The sequence below is a fragment of the Pseudorca crassidens genome, chromosome 4, assembly GCF_039906515.1.
Source record: "Pseudorca crassidens isolate mPseCra1 chromosome 4, mPseCra1.hap1, whole genome shotgun sequence".
Classification (NCBI taxonomy): Eukaryota; Metazoa; Chordata; class Mammalia; order Artiodactyla; family Delphinidae; genus Pseudorca; species Pseudorca crassidens.
In genome coordinates, this window is record NC_090299.1 from 17,889,439 (window position 1) to 17,906,599 (window position 17,161).

Genomic DNA, 17,161 nt, shown 5'->3' on the forward strand with positions numbered 1-17,161 from the left:
CCACATCTTCTTTATCCATTCATCCGATGATGGACACTTAGGTTGTTTCCATCTCTGGGCTATTGTAAATAGAGCTGCAATGAACATTTTGGTCCATGACTTTTTGAATTATGGTTTTCTCAGGGTATATGCCAAGTAGTGGGATTGCTGGGTCATATGGTAGTTCTATTTGTAGTTTTTTAAGGAACCTCCATACTGTTCTCCACAGTGGCTGTATCAATTTTTCCATTTGTTTACTTTCAGCCTTTCTGTGTCACTGCTTTACTGTTTCTTGCAAATAAGTACATAAATTAAAAATAAGAATTAAAATCTCTGTGCTTTAACGGGTCTATGTTTAATCAGTTTGCATCTAGGATGTTTTTAGTATACTTGGATTCCCCACTATCATCTTGTGTTGTGTCATTTTTGGTTTTTGTTTGTTCTCCTCTCCTTTCCTGACATCTAATGAATTGACTGAATAATCTTTATTCTCTCTTTACAATATTGGAAGTTCTTTTAGTGGAGACCCTAATGTTTTATTTTGCTTTTAAATTTTGGACATATGAGTTTAATTATCTTCTAGACCATTCATACGGAAATATGTGGTGACTGAATGGAAACAAAGGGTCATAAACTTAGAAGAGAGGTAAGTAGTTTAGAACAGCATTTTTCATTTAAACCAGTTTAGATTTAGACATTCACCAAATTGGTCCATTGTTTTTAACACTTAACATAAAACTTTTTTTGCCAAATTAAAAAAAAATTATTAAAACTGGTTTCCAGAAATTGTCCAAATAATTTCTTTAGACATGACTCAAGTGCTTTTCTTCCACATTTCTTTAAATCTCAAGTTTTCTTTGGCAAATTTATCCAAAATACTACATTTTCATTTTAGAGATTATACTTTACATTTAGATAACAGAGTGCTGTAAATTGTTGTTCATAGGGTATCTTCCTCTAAGCCTTAGTGGTTTATACCTTCCCTTTCAAATATATAAACGTCTTTTAAGTTGTCATTCACAAAGTTGTTTTGGAAAAAAAATTGTGAATTATACATCTGTAAATTCTTACCCTTTGCTCTCTCTTTCCCCTTTGTACCACCTGGATGCATAATCTATGAAGTACTAGAGAAGCTGAAGCCATGCGATAGAAAGACCTTGGTCCCTAACACTGTGTAGAAGACCTTGGTCCCTAACACTACCTAGGAATACTTGATCCACTTTTATATGAGCAAGAAGAAAGCTCGTATTCTGTTAAGCCATTGAAATCGTAAAGACTATTTGTCACAGCAGCTACCATTATCTTACTGATATAATTTCATATTTATTTTTTAATTCACTCCAACAATTTGTCTTTTTAATTGATGTATATAAACACTTAAAGTGATTATTAACATCTACCATGTTTAACTGTTCTAATTATTGCATTTGTTTTTTGTTTCTTCTTATTCCCCTCTTTTTAAGCCTTTCCAGTTTCAGGTGAGCATTTCATGATTCCACTTTTTCTCCTCTTTTAGCATATCAACTATACTTCTTTTAAAAATATTTTTAGTAGTTGACAGAATTTCAAATATGCATTTTTAACCCATCTAAATCCACCTTCAAATAACTCTATACCGCTTTACGTATATGTAATGCAGTTATTCCCAATCCCCTCCCTCCTTATGAAAATAAGTCTCATTCACTTATTCATTCATTTCACTTATCCATATGCCATAATAAACTAATACGTTGTTACTATTACTGTTCTAAACAAAATTATCTTTTAGTGCAATTAAAAATGAGAAAAGTAAAAGACTTCATTTTACTTTGATTTATTACCTCTCCAACACACGTCCTTTCTTCATGTAGTTCTGAGATTCTGACCCATATCATTTTCCTTCTCCCTGAGGGACGTCTTTTCACATTTTTTTCAAGGCAGTTCTTCTGGTGATAAAGTCCCTTGAGTTTTGTTTGAGCAAGTTTCTTCTTCTTTGCTCCTGAAGAATGATTGTATTGGAACAGAATTACATATTGATGTTTTTTTTCCCTCAAAACTTTAAGTAGTTCCCTTCACTCTCTTGTTATTTGCATGGTTTCTGACTAGAAGACCACTATAATTCTTATCTTTGTTCATCTATAAGTAAGGTGTATTTTTTCTTCTAGATTCTTTCAAGATTCTTCTCTGTGCCTTTGACTTTCTGCAGCTTGAATACGATATGCTTAGGTGTAGTTTCTTGATTTTTTTGGAGGAAGCATGCAGTAATTCTCCCTCTTGGTGTTCTCTGAGCTTCCTAGATCTGTGATTAAGTGTCTGTGATTAATTCTGGAAAGTTTTCAGCCATTATGACTTCATATATTTCTTCTGTTTCTTTCTTCTCCACCTGGTATTCCAATTAAGCATATGTTACAATTTTACAGTTGTCTCATAGTTTTTGGATGTTCTAGGACTTTTTTTTCCCCTTTATGTTTCAATTTGGTACATTTGTATTGACGTATCTTAGATCTCAGTACCTCTATTCTCAGGCACACCCAATCTACTGATGAGTGCATCAAAGACACTCTGCCTTTCTGTCTTTGATTCCTAACATTTCCTTTGATTCTTTCCTATAGTTTCCATTTCTACACTTACACTACTCATCTGTTCTTGCATGTTGTCTGCTTTTTCCTTTAGTCTTTAACGTATTAATCATAGTTATATTAAATTCTGATAATTCCAACATCTGTGCTATACCCAAATCTGATTCTGATTCTTGCTTTTTCTCTTTAGACTGTGTTTTTCTTGCTTTTTGGCATGCCTTGTAATTTTTTTTGAAAGCCAGGCGTGTTGTACTAATGTTTGCTATACACGTAGGTGCCAGAGTATTCAATTTCCTCTAGTATACTTGTTTTTATCTTCCCTGCTGACTTTGAGCTTCCCTACGTACTCTTCTTCAGAGACAGTCTGCGTTTTACAGCTCTTTGCATTATAATCCACTATCACTACATTGGAGTCTGGTTGGTGTGGTGATAAAGTGTGGGAGAGGGGAGCATTATGTAGTCTTATCATTAAATCTCAGTTTTTAGTATGCCTGGGTCCCTGGGCTGTGCCCCTCACAAGTGCTTCTTCATGGTATAACTTTTTTTCCCCTTAGTTGAGACCAGAAAACTAGCTGGAGTAAGGATGTTCTTCCCCCAGCTGGGATAAGGCTCTGGTAAAGTCTTTTCTCCTCAAGCATATGCCTTTGTTATGGACAACTCTCTGGGAATATTTCACCATGATTACTCTTCCCCTTTCCATGCCAAAGCCACAAAAGGATCTTTCTTAGATCTTCCCTGTGAGACGAGTTGGGCTCCTGAAGCTTAAAGCTCACCAGAGACCCATAAAGCTGCAGTCCCACAAGTTTCTCACTCTCATCCTACTTCATATTCAGCCTCCAGAATTTCCTCAAAATTACCATGTAAGTGTCACTACCAGATTATGGCACTAGCAACTTCCAGTCCAGGTGAGTAGATCTCAGTTGTGACTCTGGATTTGCCCATCTTGCCAAAATTCAAAGTGGCAAAGTGGCCCTGCAGCCCCTATTCTCTGATGGGTCCAAGGAAAGTCATCCATTTGAAGTGTATTTAGTTTCATCATTGTGAAGACAGGAGTGACCACTTCCAAGCCCTTTAGATGTTGGAACTGAAATCAGAAGTCCTATTTTTAATTTTCTATTCAGTAGATAATTCTTCCCATCACACAAACTAACTGCTCTTATCCATTCCTATTGCATCAGCCTCACATGTTTTTAATGTGCCATGAAGTAAGAATACATATAAGTCCTTCTCTCTTAATGTGGAACAAAATTGCCCGCAGAAGTCAAGCCCTTGGAGATTTTCTGAAAAACAAACAAAAGCTGTGTCTAGAAAGCAGGGGTGACCATGAATAGAGCACTTGGTCCTGCAAGCCAAAGAAAGAGGAGCATTGTCTTTTTAAAATTCTTTTTCTAACTGAGCTTAAGATATTCACCTAGACTGATTTATGAGAGTGGAAGTGGAAGCAAGGGCAGGGGTTGGATTTCCTCAAGCATATTCCTTGTGTCCTTATATGTTGCTTTTACTGCATTGATTCAGAGCTAAGGGTGTGTCTTACAAATGCTTAAGGCATGTTCCTGTAATATTTCATTATGTGCCAACGCAGTCATTATCCCCTGCAAAGTAGCAGTGTCTAGGAACAAGTTATCATTCGGAAATAATAAAGGCTATTCATTTTATTGACATTTAAAATGCATGAGAACATTTATGACCAAACTCATATATATTTCTCACCATGAATATGTGGCATTAATTATCAAGCCTGCTCCAGAGAAGGATATGTTTATAACATCATGAAGCAGATCTTTCTTTTAAGTTAAGCATGTTTGCATTTGGAAGGAAATTATTGTGTCGGTTAATTTGGCCTAGTCTCTGATGACATATTTCTGCAACCATCACATTTTTCTCCATGGGTAGTATTTCAAAAAGATATTACATTCTATACCATGCTGGTAGGAAATTGTGTTCAACATTGTAAAATATTACAATTTAGGTATTACTTGACTAGAATTGGCTATCTGAGTCACATTTCATTTGAAAAAATATGTGACATGTTGTAAAGGAAAAAAATTTATAATAGTCACTATTACCTCATATAAGATATAACAACCAAGTAACTGCATTAGCTGGCATGCCTACAAAGACAATATAATATTATATTTATATAATATTAATAATAATAATGTGATATTTTCAGCCCTACACTGAGAAGAAAGACCTTTGACTCCCATTTTCACAACAGTTTTCAACTGGATATTTTGTGAGAAGCCCTATGGACTTAAAGAATACATTGATCCCTAGAGTTCTTTCCAGATTAAAAAGGCAATGGTCCTATGTTTATAGATCAGGTGAGTAAAGAACCTACTGTGCGATCCTACACCCTAAAATTCTCAATCCATACAGTAGAATCAATTACCGAAATAGCAACTTTCAGCACCAACCAGAGCTTGGAAAGTTTAAAATAAGAAAAGAAGTTTGAAAGCATTACTTTACATCATTAGAATCAGGTCAGTGGAAAATGGATACGAAGATGCTAGAATCGGCTAAGAGAATGTTTCTTGTCACACATTTTTTGTATTCTTATTCCAGTCCTTCCACTTACTAATTATGTGTCCTAGACCAAGTCTCTGAATCCTCTGAGCCTCATCAGAAAAAAATTCTTTATGTCTTCATCTCTAAAATGAATTTAACAGTATCTCCCCCAAGAGTGGTGATGAGGATTGTATGAGGTAATGTGTAAAAAAAAAAAAAAGTTCAGTATAATGTCCAGCACGAAGTAAATCTTCCAGAACTATCTCAATGCTCAGAGTCATCTCCTTTTTTCCTCTCTTTCCTTTTAATCCAACTAATAGAAATATTTTCAACTTACTGGTTAAAAAATCGGTATAAACTCCCCTTGGGACTAGGTTTATTTAGAAATGCTCAGATATGTAACTATTTTGTTTAGTGTTTCAGGGAACATAGTCAGATTAGAATTGGTCTCAGCTGCATGATTATAGTTTAATAAGGGAAGCAGCACAGACACATATTCTATCTATAAAAATAGGAGCTGCAATGATTACAAAAGTGATGAGTAGTCTAGAGGATCCAGAATTATGTTGGTGGTTTGGAGGTTACTGGATGTTCAAGAAATTGTCCTGGACAAAGTGGGCCCTAAACTGTAATTTGAAGGAGAGAAAGGAAGTGATGAAGCAGAGGAAAGATGTTATCCAGAGCAAATATTTGGGTTGACAGGGAGTATCAAGGTCAAGTGGAACATGGCTCTTAACGTGGGCAAACACCCACCCAGGCAGGTGCTCAGGACTTTCATTCTTCCTAATGATTGCCCAGAACTCTCCAACAGTCAATACCTGAGTCAGCCCTGAGCTGGAAGTCATCTATGCTCTAGGCTTTTTTAAAAGTTTCCCTCCCTTCTCTCCATTCCATCAAAGTAGGCCTTTCCTGTGCTCAGTACTGCAATATCCTCCTCTCTGTTTTCAAAGCAGACTAAGCTCATCTGACAAAATAATATTTACTAGTATGAGTGTAGTTATGAAGTACAAAATCCACATTATCCCACAAAAGTACCAATAAAGTTTCAACAGTTTTCCTAGAGCTATCCCAGAATCCACTCATCAAGCGAAACACAACCTGTAAATAGAAAGTAAAAATTGAAAACGACAGTTGTCCATTCCAAAGAATGAACTAACCCACTCTTGAGATATATGGTAAAATAATTGCTCATGTATTTATTGAAAATATTATGAGTTGAGTTATAGTATAATCTAAAGTTATATAAACATTTACTTAGGTCACAAAATACTTAGCTGGAAAAAAATTTTACCTTTGGAGATATTTTTTAATTTATGATATAAACAATTTTAATCACAGATGGTATAAAACAAGCGCAATAATATTTTCCCTTGAATGTTTAGACTGTTTCAGAAACAGAGGTAGGTGTTAATTTCTATTCTTCAACATCATGCTTGAAATTCTCTACAACTATTATCACAAAACACCATTATCTCAAAACATTATCGCAAAACAACATGCTTGAAACTAGCTCAACTATTTCTTATCGGAGAAAACCAAAGAGTTTGTACTCTGTAAGGCACCAAAATGTGAAGGATTATCATTGCAAAAAATAAATATGTGTGTGCATTTTTCTTTTTGAAAATGCTTTTATAATAGAAAGTATATTCTTACTTTTAAAAGATGCATGCAAATCTCACTGAATTTAGTATTTTCATTATATACATCTAGCAGCTTTTAGCAAACTAAGTTGAAAAATAATGACTATTACTTATTCTCATATCGATAAGTAATCACACACAGAAAGTAAACTCAAACAAGTAGTAAGAGAAGCACAGTGTCCTCTAAGTGGTAACAAAATTTGCTTTCTAGTTAACATCTGAAGACTTCCAAGTTCTTAGAGAACCATGTATCCAGTTTACATGCCAGATTTAGCAGGTGTGAGTCAGAGAACTCTGGTGAGGAGGTATGAAGATGTAACAAAAGCCAGCTCCTGATGCCACCTCTAAATTTAGGATCATCATCCTCTTGCCTTTGAAGGATAGAAATGAGGAGACATCTATGTTGAACACTTATCATCAGTGTCTGATCGATACCATCTATTTAATATGTTTCAGGAAATGATAGTCCTGTTGTGTGGATATTAAGCCATTGTGACCTTACATACCTTGCTGGAGAGTTTTTTTTTTTTTAACAGACCTCTTTATCCTTGCCAGATTTTAAAGTCCTGCAGCACTGAATAGGAACTACTGCACAGATTTTGAAATCGGGAATAAAAGGTGTTGGTGGTGGTCCCACTTTGCATCAAAAGTCTAGCATATATGTGAATCCTTTGATCCAGGAACTCTACTTCGGAAAATGTAAAGGAAATAATTACCTTTAAACATATAATTATATGCGTCTTCATTTCAGAATATTTACAACAAAATATTTGTTCTCAAAATGTTCAAAAATTGACAATAAGTAAAATGTCCAAAATATAAGATGACTAAAACAGACCATTTTGCAGTCCCAATAAAAGTGATATTCCAAACACACTTACTCACATGAAAAATGCCCATGTAATAGTTACATGCAAAAATGAAGTATAAAATAGTAGGTTAGATGTGATCCCATTTTTTTATTGCAAACAAAGAAAAAAAAAAATATATATATATATAATAGTGTTTTTCTCTAGGGAACTGGATTATAATTGAATTTAATTTTCTCTTTTTCCTTATCTATATTTTCTAGTTTTATTCCATCAGCATGTATTACTTATATAATGAAAAGTTTCAAATTAGTACTAATAAAAAATGAAAAAAATTAAAGTGCAAAATAGAGAAGTTTTTCTCTTGCCCTCTCTCCAATGCCTTAAAATATACAACACAGAGAAAAAACAGATTAAGCACGTTCAAATTAAAACAATCAACAATAAGCACTAAACTAATACAAGTAAAATTCAATTGCATTTGACTTGCTTAAATCAGTATAAATATATATGGCATATAATGAAAAAAATTACGTAGCAGATTTAGAGGAAAGATGTTTATATCTGACTTTCCGCTAAATTTCTGTGTGATCTTGAGCAGGTCACGTTTACAGTTATCATATGCAGAGAATAAGGAGGAGTAGATGATTTCTCAAAGGCTTTTCAGATCTAATAGTCCATCAGCCACTGGAAAATCCTCTTATCTTTGATTATGCTCTTGATGTCCTTCAACCATAGAAGGCTCCACACCAGTTTCAGCAACTGTGTACAAGGTCCCCTGGGCAGGGACTGTGTATTGCATAAATATTTACAATTTAAATGTCTCCTTCCCATAATAACAGTTCAATAAATATTTGGTAATACATCATTCTTTTTGCTGTAGTCATATTTTCGTGACCTCAGGAAACCTGTCTCAGGATATTTCCAAAAATTTGATTGACCTGTCTGCACAAATAGCAATGGCTAATCTGCTCTAAGATCCAATAGTAGTATTAAAAACTAATTATAGTGAGACACAGTACACAGGCTTTGAGTAGGCTGTTTTCATTCAATTCTCACCGTGAGAGAACATGGCCCCCCAAAGCCACTGAACACCTTTGTTCTTATGCTCTGTTAAAGCTCTGAGACATCTTCCAGAGTGGCTCTGTTTGATCCATCTTTCTGGTTTTGCCTTCCCTTTGTTCTTCCGAGGAGCATAAAATTGATTTGGTAATTTCATCAGCTTCAGAAGAAGCCAGAGTAAGTGTGCTGGTTAAAATGTTCAGGAGCACATCTGTCAGCATGTTCTGCATGAGAAACAAAAACCTAAGGCTGCAGTCGTAGCTTTAGGAGCCAGCACACAGAATGGGCGGCTAGAGCAACCCACAGTCAGAAAACCAACAGGCCAATGGCACGGACACTAAGGACAGAGAGCCCACAGCCAACAACTTCTCTGCTGGGCAGGACACGCAAAGTCAAAATGGCAGAGAAGAATGGAAAATGAAGAGCCATCACTGCACTAAACTGAGGCAAACCACATTCCTGTCGTTCATTCCTCTATAAATCATACTTTTTTAAATTTTTGATTGGGTCAAAAGAAAACATAACATATGGTTTAATTAATAAAATTAGTCAAAACTTTCAAGACATAGTGTGATAATCATTTTGCAATATATACAGATATCGAATTATTATGGTGTACATCTGAAACTAACAATGTTCTATGTCAATTATACCTCAATAAAAAAAAGAACTTTCAAATTTTAGTTAACATGTAGCACTTAAGGCACTGTAAAATATTTAGCAAAACTAAAGATACTTATTTAGATGTGGCATCTAATATGGAATATAACTCAGCCATAAAAAGGATTGAAATTGAGTTATTTGTAATGAGGTGGATGGACCTAGAGTCTGTCATACAGAGTGAAGTAAGTCAGAAAGAGAAAAACAAATACTGTATGCTAACACACATATATGGAATCTAAAAAAACGGTACTGATGAACCTAGTGGCAGGGCAGGAATAAAGATGCAGATGTAGAGGACGGACTTGAGGACACGGTGGGGGGAAGGGGAAGCTGAGACGAAGTGACAGAGTAGCATTGACATATATACACTTCCAAATGTAAAATAGATAGCTAGTGGGAAGCAGCCGCATAACACAGGGAGATCAGCTCCCTGCTTTGTGACCACCTAGAGGAGTGGGATAGGGAGGGTGGGAGGGAGATGCAAGAGGGAGGGGATATGGGGATATATGTATACGTATAGCTGATTCATTTTGTTGCACAGCAGAAACTAACACAACATTGTGAAGCAATTATACTCCAATAAAGATATTAAAAAATACTTACTTAACCACCATTATATTTACTTTTGAAAATAAGGATCAGGAAAGAGATCAACTATTAAAATAAATGCAGTACAATTATTTTAAGTAGAAAGATACACCCACAAGGGGGAAAAAAAAGTCTGTGGAGGAAATTGTAAATGGGACTTTTAGTGTAAAAGTCATAGGTTCAGCTCCTGGGTCCCTTTAGTACTCCACACTACATCATAGTTGACTTTGGTTTGCAAACCTTTTGTGTTTCAACCATAATCAGTTATGTGAGTCAAATCATCAGTGTCCAAAAAGGGTCTGTTTAATTCTTAGCTATGTACAGATACTCCAAATATTGTACATGTGTATGTGCAAGATACGATATTTTTTTCTTTTAGGAGTATACTATCATTCATAAACTCAAGTAAATGTTTATAATTGTGGCTATGCAAATATATGTAATAATACCTCTAATAAAAGCCTCTTTTTGAGAAATAAGCTATTGTGGTTGCATTATGTTGCATATAGATGTGTCTATTATATGGCATACATGAGAATATAAAATGTCGTGAGGTAAAACAGAGCCTAAGTAATCAACTTTAAAGTATATTTCACCTAAGATGCATGGACTTTGAAGAATACTACTGATCCATGACAGTCTATATAAGATGTTGCCTCTTACATGGACATCCCATTCACCCCCGGAAGTGATTGTTTTTTCCTTCTCTAAGCTCCTTCAAATTTTTATTTTCATCTTCACTCTTCATGTTCTAACTGTTGTCAATGTTACGTACTATAGGATTTATTTTGGATAATTGTTTTCAGCTAGATTGTAAACTCCTTGAGGAAAGATGCAAATTAAAACTTATTTGTAAACTCCATCCACACGCATACACATTGTTTACCATACTGCAAACGCTTGATAAATGTTTGTTGGATGAATTTATACCTTCTTTTCCCCTAGATAGCTCTGGAGTTGGAAGTGCTATAGCCTTTATAGCTTTTATTTATTCTGATTTTCTCCCCAAATGGAACAGCCTGGAGATCTCAAAATCCAGGGAAGGACTCCAGATAGCGCTGATAAAAGGTGCACAACTTTTCACTAAGTGATCTGGGGAGGAGCCGCTCTCCCTGGCCCCTTGTAATTCTCAGCCATCTTTGTATATGACATGTGACTAAAGCACATTTTATCATCAAAATAAGAAATTCCATCACTGTGAAAAACGTAGAAGACAGCAATAACCAATCAACCAGAGGTGATGAGAAGTTTGGAGTAACACACAATGATGAAATAGGACCTGGGTTTTCACCTGGATTGAGGCTTGGTCCGCTGAGAGGCGAGAGCCATGTTGGTACCCAAATTAGAAGTCAGTGGGACACGGAAGAATGAGTACTGCATTGGGTGTCACAGGCCTTTAATGCCAGATCTTATCTGCCACTAGGTAATTCTTGACTGAGGGAACATCACTTAGCATCACTGGCCATGGGATATTTTAAGTTCTCTCATAAACTGAAGAGGTTAAACTCAATATGTTCTGATGTTTCTATAAGTTATTAAATTCTATGATTACATATCAAATCTATCTGAAGCCTCTCAGTAACTACGCAAACCTAAACAGTATTTTGAGAATTTCTTAAAAGCATGGTATCTGAGTCTGAAAGAGATGATTATAACAGTAATAATAATAATAACTAATATTCATTTATTTAACAGATATTTGTGAGGACCTACCTAGTATAGGCTGCTGGTCTAGGCAATGATACAGCGGAGAACAAAACACACCCAGTTTTGTGGAGCTTATGTTCCAGTTTAGGGAGACAACATTTAACAAATATAATCCAGTGTGTCTGATTGTGATGAGGACCTTGGAGAAAAATAATACAAAGATGGGTGACGGAAAGTGCATATTATACATTTTACATGTATTCTCTCATTACATCTTAACAACAATCCTACAAGATAATTATTATTTCCCTACAATTTATTGCACAGATGGGGGAACTAAAGAGTGGCTTACAAGAAGAAAGGATGAAGATGACTCCAGTGGTACGTAGAAATAGCCATAGAGACTCAGCCCCTTGGTCAATCTACAATAGCCACTGATGACCTGATCATTTCCTCTCCTCTGTGTTTGGATGACTTGAAGGCACTTCCCAGCAAGCAAACCCATGACACTAAAGCCACATTCATTCCCAGTTTATACAGATTTCATCCCATCATACCAACAGCCCATATAGCCAAAGAAAGGGCTTTCTAACACATTGTTTCCATGGTGTTTATGTGTTTCTACCCTGAACAGACAGATGCAGCTTAAGCAATGCATGTCAATCCCATTATGAGGCTGTGAAATGGGCAGAAGTTTTGCCACACACTCATGCAATCACACACATTGTGCACATCCTGTTTATTTGGCTCGCCCTCTGATGATTGGCTGTGGTGTATCAGCACATTACTGACAGCTGGGAATTTCTCCAGTGGAACATGCCTTCCCTATGACAAACATCCAAATAACAATGGGAACACGTGTCTGCCCACTGTGTCCACACAGAGCAGCACAGTTTCTCCAAAAGCAGAGCATGTTGGGTGCTTGGGTTTTGCTGGAATGCCACCGAGGGGCCCCCAGTGACCTTTAGAGGCCGTATGAGATAATACATTCTTGGACCCCTATTTCCGGACTGCTTCGGCAAGGTCAGGATGGCAAAGATCCCACTTCCACAATATCAGATGTTACGGTAATTCCTTCTAGCTAATGTGTAAGAGCAAAGGAATGCCTTCAAACCTCATCTAGGCCCTGTGGAATCTGTTGAAAATGCATGACAGCTGTGGGCTTTGGCGAGGCTGTCTGTGAATGTATGAGATTTGGAAACAATTCAAAGCTAGAAATAACTGTACAACTCATAACCCTGCACCACGGCTTGCTCTCTCCCTCTCTCTTCCCATCACTCATTTCACACACGCTGTAGCTGGGTCACCATCTCATCTTCATGACTTTCATGCATTCCTCACGGCCGGGAACTGTGGGTAACATCCTCCCCACACAAACACAGATGTGAAAAGAAGAAAGAAACGGGGGCGGGGGTCAGAGCAACAGAATGATTTTAATAAGGCACAAGAACAGGAAATTGAGAAAGAGCCTTTTTTTTTAGTATCCAGTTGGGAGTTGAGAAGCTGCAGTAAACTCACACACTTGTTTTAAAGCCCATCTGCAGTTAGAATCATCATCGAGTTTTCCAGTGATTTATAGAAGCACTCATTTTCTTAAACCTGCATTATTTTTAAAGACTGTGACTATTTACACTTGGCTCTTCCATCTTATATGTATTCTATGCCCTTCACCATTTACTCTCTCACAGCAAGAGTGTGCATATAATGCAGTTGAAAAGGACCTACGAGAAACAAGGTCTGCTTAAAGACTCGATTTCCTTAAATCAAATGACTATCATCCGCGTGCCTTATTGATTTGGACCTCAAAATTCCTACTCTTGTCATTTTGACTTAAATGTCATCTCAAGACGCAAAGACCTTCTGCAGCCTGACTCACAAACAATATGACATCCTAGGAAACACTGGCTCTTCTCCTGTGACTTCTGCTACTTCTATGTACAGTCCGGTTGCCCCTCAGTATCTGCGGGGGTATTGGTTCCAGGACCTCCGTGGATACAAAAAAAAAGTCCAGGGATGCTCAGGTCCTTTACATAAAATGGTGTAGTGCAGCGGCTCTCGTATCCACAGGTTCTGGTTGGTTGAAGTTGCAGATAAGGAAATCGCGGTTATAGAGGGCTGGCTGTATGTTTAAAATATGACTTCTTGGCACCATCAGGTTATTCTCGCAGTTTTTTCCTTTCGAGTTAACCCGGTTTTGCCACACATGGTGGCTGTGTGTCAGTCATTAACAACACAGACTCTTAACCAGCCCAGAATAAACACATTATCATTATCCAAAGTTTGGGCAAGGTAACTCCCCAAGATGGAGGCTTTAGAAGTAAAGCATTATTCCTCCAGTTAATAGTATCCCATCAATATCTGAAAATGAACAAGAACACACATATCATATTTAAAAATAACTTAGGACGTGGAAAACAATGTAAAGGGGGAAAAAACGGTTCCTCCTGAGAATTTGCTGGATGCTATCAAGCACCTCATTGGCCAGCTGGATCTATTTGAGCGTTCAGAAGCAGAGAAAAAATTACTCTGGCCATCCATGCACTAAAACTGATTACACCTAACTCGAAGAATAGATTCCCAAAGAAACTCACTTGGGGGACGCACATGCTTGCTTGGGGGCATTTATTCTTACATTAAGATCACTTCTAACAAGCTGTGTTATTTGGATTCCCAGGCCACAGTGGATTAGAAACAGCACATTGAAGAAAAACAGCATTTTGGTAGAGGAAAGTGTGCTGGCAACTACCAGAAGCACAGCTGGCTGGCTCATAGCAAGAGAAAAGGGCAACAGTTCAGCAACGTGATTGTCCAGGGCATTTAGGAAAGGGGTCCTAGAACATCACACTGCAGCACAGGACAATAATGGATGTGCATAACGTTGACACTGAGTCATCAAGGAAGAGATACAGTCTATATAAGAATTCATGGAAGTGTATGTACATTTACAGTGTATTCACAGCAAAACAATACAGAATGAGAAATTGTGCTCCTTCAGAAGAGCTGATTTCCTTTATGTCCAAAATAAATAAATGTGAAATACCTCATTGTCCCCAAATAACAGATTTTTTAAATTACTGTATTTAAATACAGAAGACTTATAAGAATTTAATATCAGTGTCTCTTGTTTTTCTTAAGCTCAAACTCCATAAGATGTACATTGCATGCCATCAATTTCACTTAAGCACTTCTTAAATAACTTCAAGAGTATTCTACCGGAAAAGAAAACCAAAGAGACAGAGATTCTGCTTTTATCACTTAATATCTAAAACTGGAAAATTGTGACCGTCACCGTATTCACACACTCACACACATACACACACACACACTCACAAACACAGCACTCCACACCAATGACTGGAAGGCCTAAAAGGAGCAGTGCGCCTTCCATGTTCACTTCACAGAGAGAAGCTGATACAGTGAATTAAGCAAGTGAGTGACCTAGGCAAGAGTGAGAGGACAGGGACATTTCTGATGCAGAGCATTCATGGACAGACAGCAAAGGGTAGAAATGCTTAGGGATTAGCTGTCTGGATGGAACAGTACGTGTCCTCCTGTCTCACATCCTCTACTCTCTTGTCTGGGTTTCACACGACCTCTTCCTAGCTTTGAAATTCCAGTGGCGCATCATGACCATCAAGCAATGCACCAACCTGACTCTCATCCTGTATCTGTGACTCAACCTGCTGGTAAACTCCTTTTATAAATCCTGCGATGGGCACCAGCACCAGCTTCTGATAACTACCCTATACCATTGTCTTCATTTCCTGTGGCTGCCATAACAAATAACCATAAGCTGGATGGCTTAATACAACAGAAATTTGTTCTCTCGTAATTCTAGACGCTAAAGGCCAGAAATGAAGGTGTGAACAGGGCTATGCACTCTCTGAAGGCTCTAGGGGAGAATCCTTCCTTGCCTTTTTCAGCCTCTGGTGTCTGCAGGCATTCCTCGGCTGGTGACAGCGTAACTCCAATCTCTGCTTCCATCTTCACATGGCCTTCTTCTCTGTGTGCCTGTGTATCTCTCCTCTTTTAAAAGGACACCAGTCATTAGATTTAGGGCCCACCCTAAATCCATTATAATTCATCCCAAGGTCCTTAACTAATGACATCTGCAAAGACCCTATACCCAAATAATTCACATTCTGAGATTCTAGGTGGACAAATTTTGGGCGGGATACCATTCATCCCACCATACCCATCCACATAATTACTTTAAAAAACAGCCATGTTTTATACTATGAGTCTATACCTCTGGCTATGCATAAACATTCCAATGATAGACATCTGTGGAAACAAATTGGTCCACATTCAACAGCCATTCTTCTCCCCTTCTTCCCTAGTCTTAGATACCTATCTCCAACGTTAGCTGCTGCAAGTTCCAGATACTCATTTTGCCAAGCTCCTTGCAGCCAGGAGTGACTACATGACTCAGTCCAGCCACGGAGACAGCACAGGAAATTCAACAGAGACAACTTACTTGGAAGCTAATGAAGCTTCAGCTTAGGGCTCCACACTCACAACGACCCCAGCCGAGACTCTATGCCTAAGTTTGTATTTTTAATATTATTCTGTCTTTCTTAAAAAAGATCCCCAAAATTATATTCGTTCAGGCCCCAGTAAACCTAAAATGCAGTAGTGTCCCTCATGACAAAAAGAGAGTTTTCTTTTCTGCCCCCTTTCTTCCTGCTTCAGATGCTGCCATGAGGATATGATTATCGTAGAAACAGTGGCCATTTTTCTATCATGAGTGGAATGCTGAAAGAATCCTAGATATTCTGCCCCTTCACATCATTTAGTGCTGAACCCGCCCCAGAGCCATCTCCCTCCAGATTCCTTGTGATGTGAGAAAAATATATAATAAAGGGTTATTTAGATTTTCTCTGTCATACAGCAAAAAGTGTCCTAACTGATATGGCACTTGACCTAGGCTGGACCAATCAGAGCCTTGCCCTGAATTTTTGGACATGAGTCCCAGAGACTCTTGTCGTTGTCCCTCTGTTGGCTAAAATCACAAGCTATGAAATTCTGGGATGTTTGGTTACCTGAATTCTTGCCACATGAATAAAACTCTTACAGAAAGAGAGACGAATGTACTTGACACAGGGAGAGAAGCACAGCTAAGAGAAAAAGAAAGAAGACTGATGCTCTGGTCCCTGATTCCCAATGTTATGAGAGAGCGTGGCCTTTCTCCAGTCACGGTTGTCCAACTATTTCACAGCTTATCTTCCCATTAAACTCGTCTCTTTTGTTTAAACCAATTCAGGTGTGATTTCTTTCACTAGTAAAGTTAAATCGACTAATTAGTAAAGCTTCCTTTCCTTCTGCCAGATGTTACCATGCCCTGGTCATTTTCCTTTCTTATTTCCCTTTACCTTCTGCCAAGAAGCTGGAATCCAATCCCATGGTTTCAAATGCCCTTGGTGATTAAGAGCAAGCTATGTCATCAGACATATCTGGGTTTACTTCCTGGCTCTGTTACTTACCAGCAATGAAATGCTGGCAAGTAACCATCTCAAAGCCTCATTTACATTATTTCAAAGAAAAGGGTCATGGTAATATCAATCTCATGTAGTTCTAAGAAATAAATAAGCTGGTATGTATAGAGCATTTAATAGAAGGCTTGACACACAGTAAACACATAAAATATACTGATTATCATCACAAAGCCAAATATCATTATAATTTCTGGATCACAAGACAAAAATCT

General features: G+C 37.4%; 1 long non-coding RNA gene across 1 annotated transcript; it reads right to left on the minus strand.

Moving 5' to 3' along the window:
• Nucleotides 1-1,795: 1,795 nt before the first annotated feature.
• Nucleotides 1,796-16,871, minus strand: LOC137223083 (uncharacterized). The gene is made up of 3 exons (XR_010942712.1): nt 16,827-16,871; nt 11,521-11,653; nt 1,796-1,957 (listed from the first exon to the last, which is right to left on the minus strand). It is a non-coding gene; the product is annotated as an uncharacterized lncRNA (long non-coding RNA).
• Nucleotides 16,872-17,161: the final 290 nt, after the last annotated feature.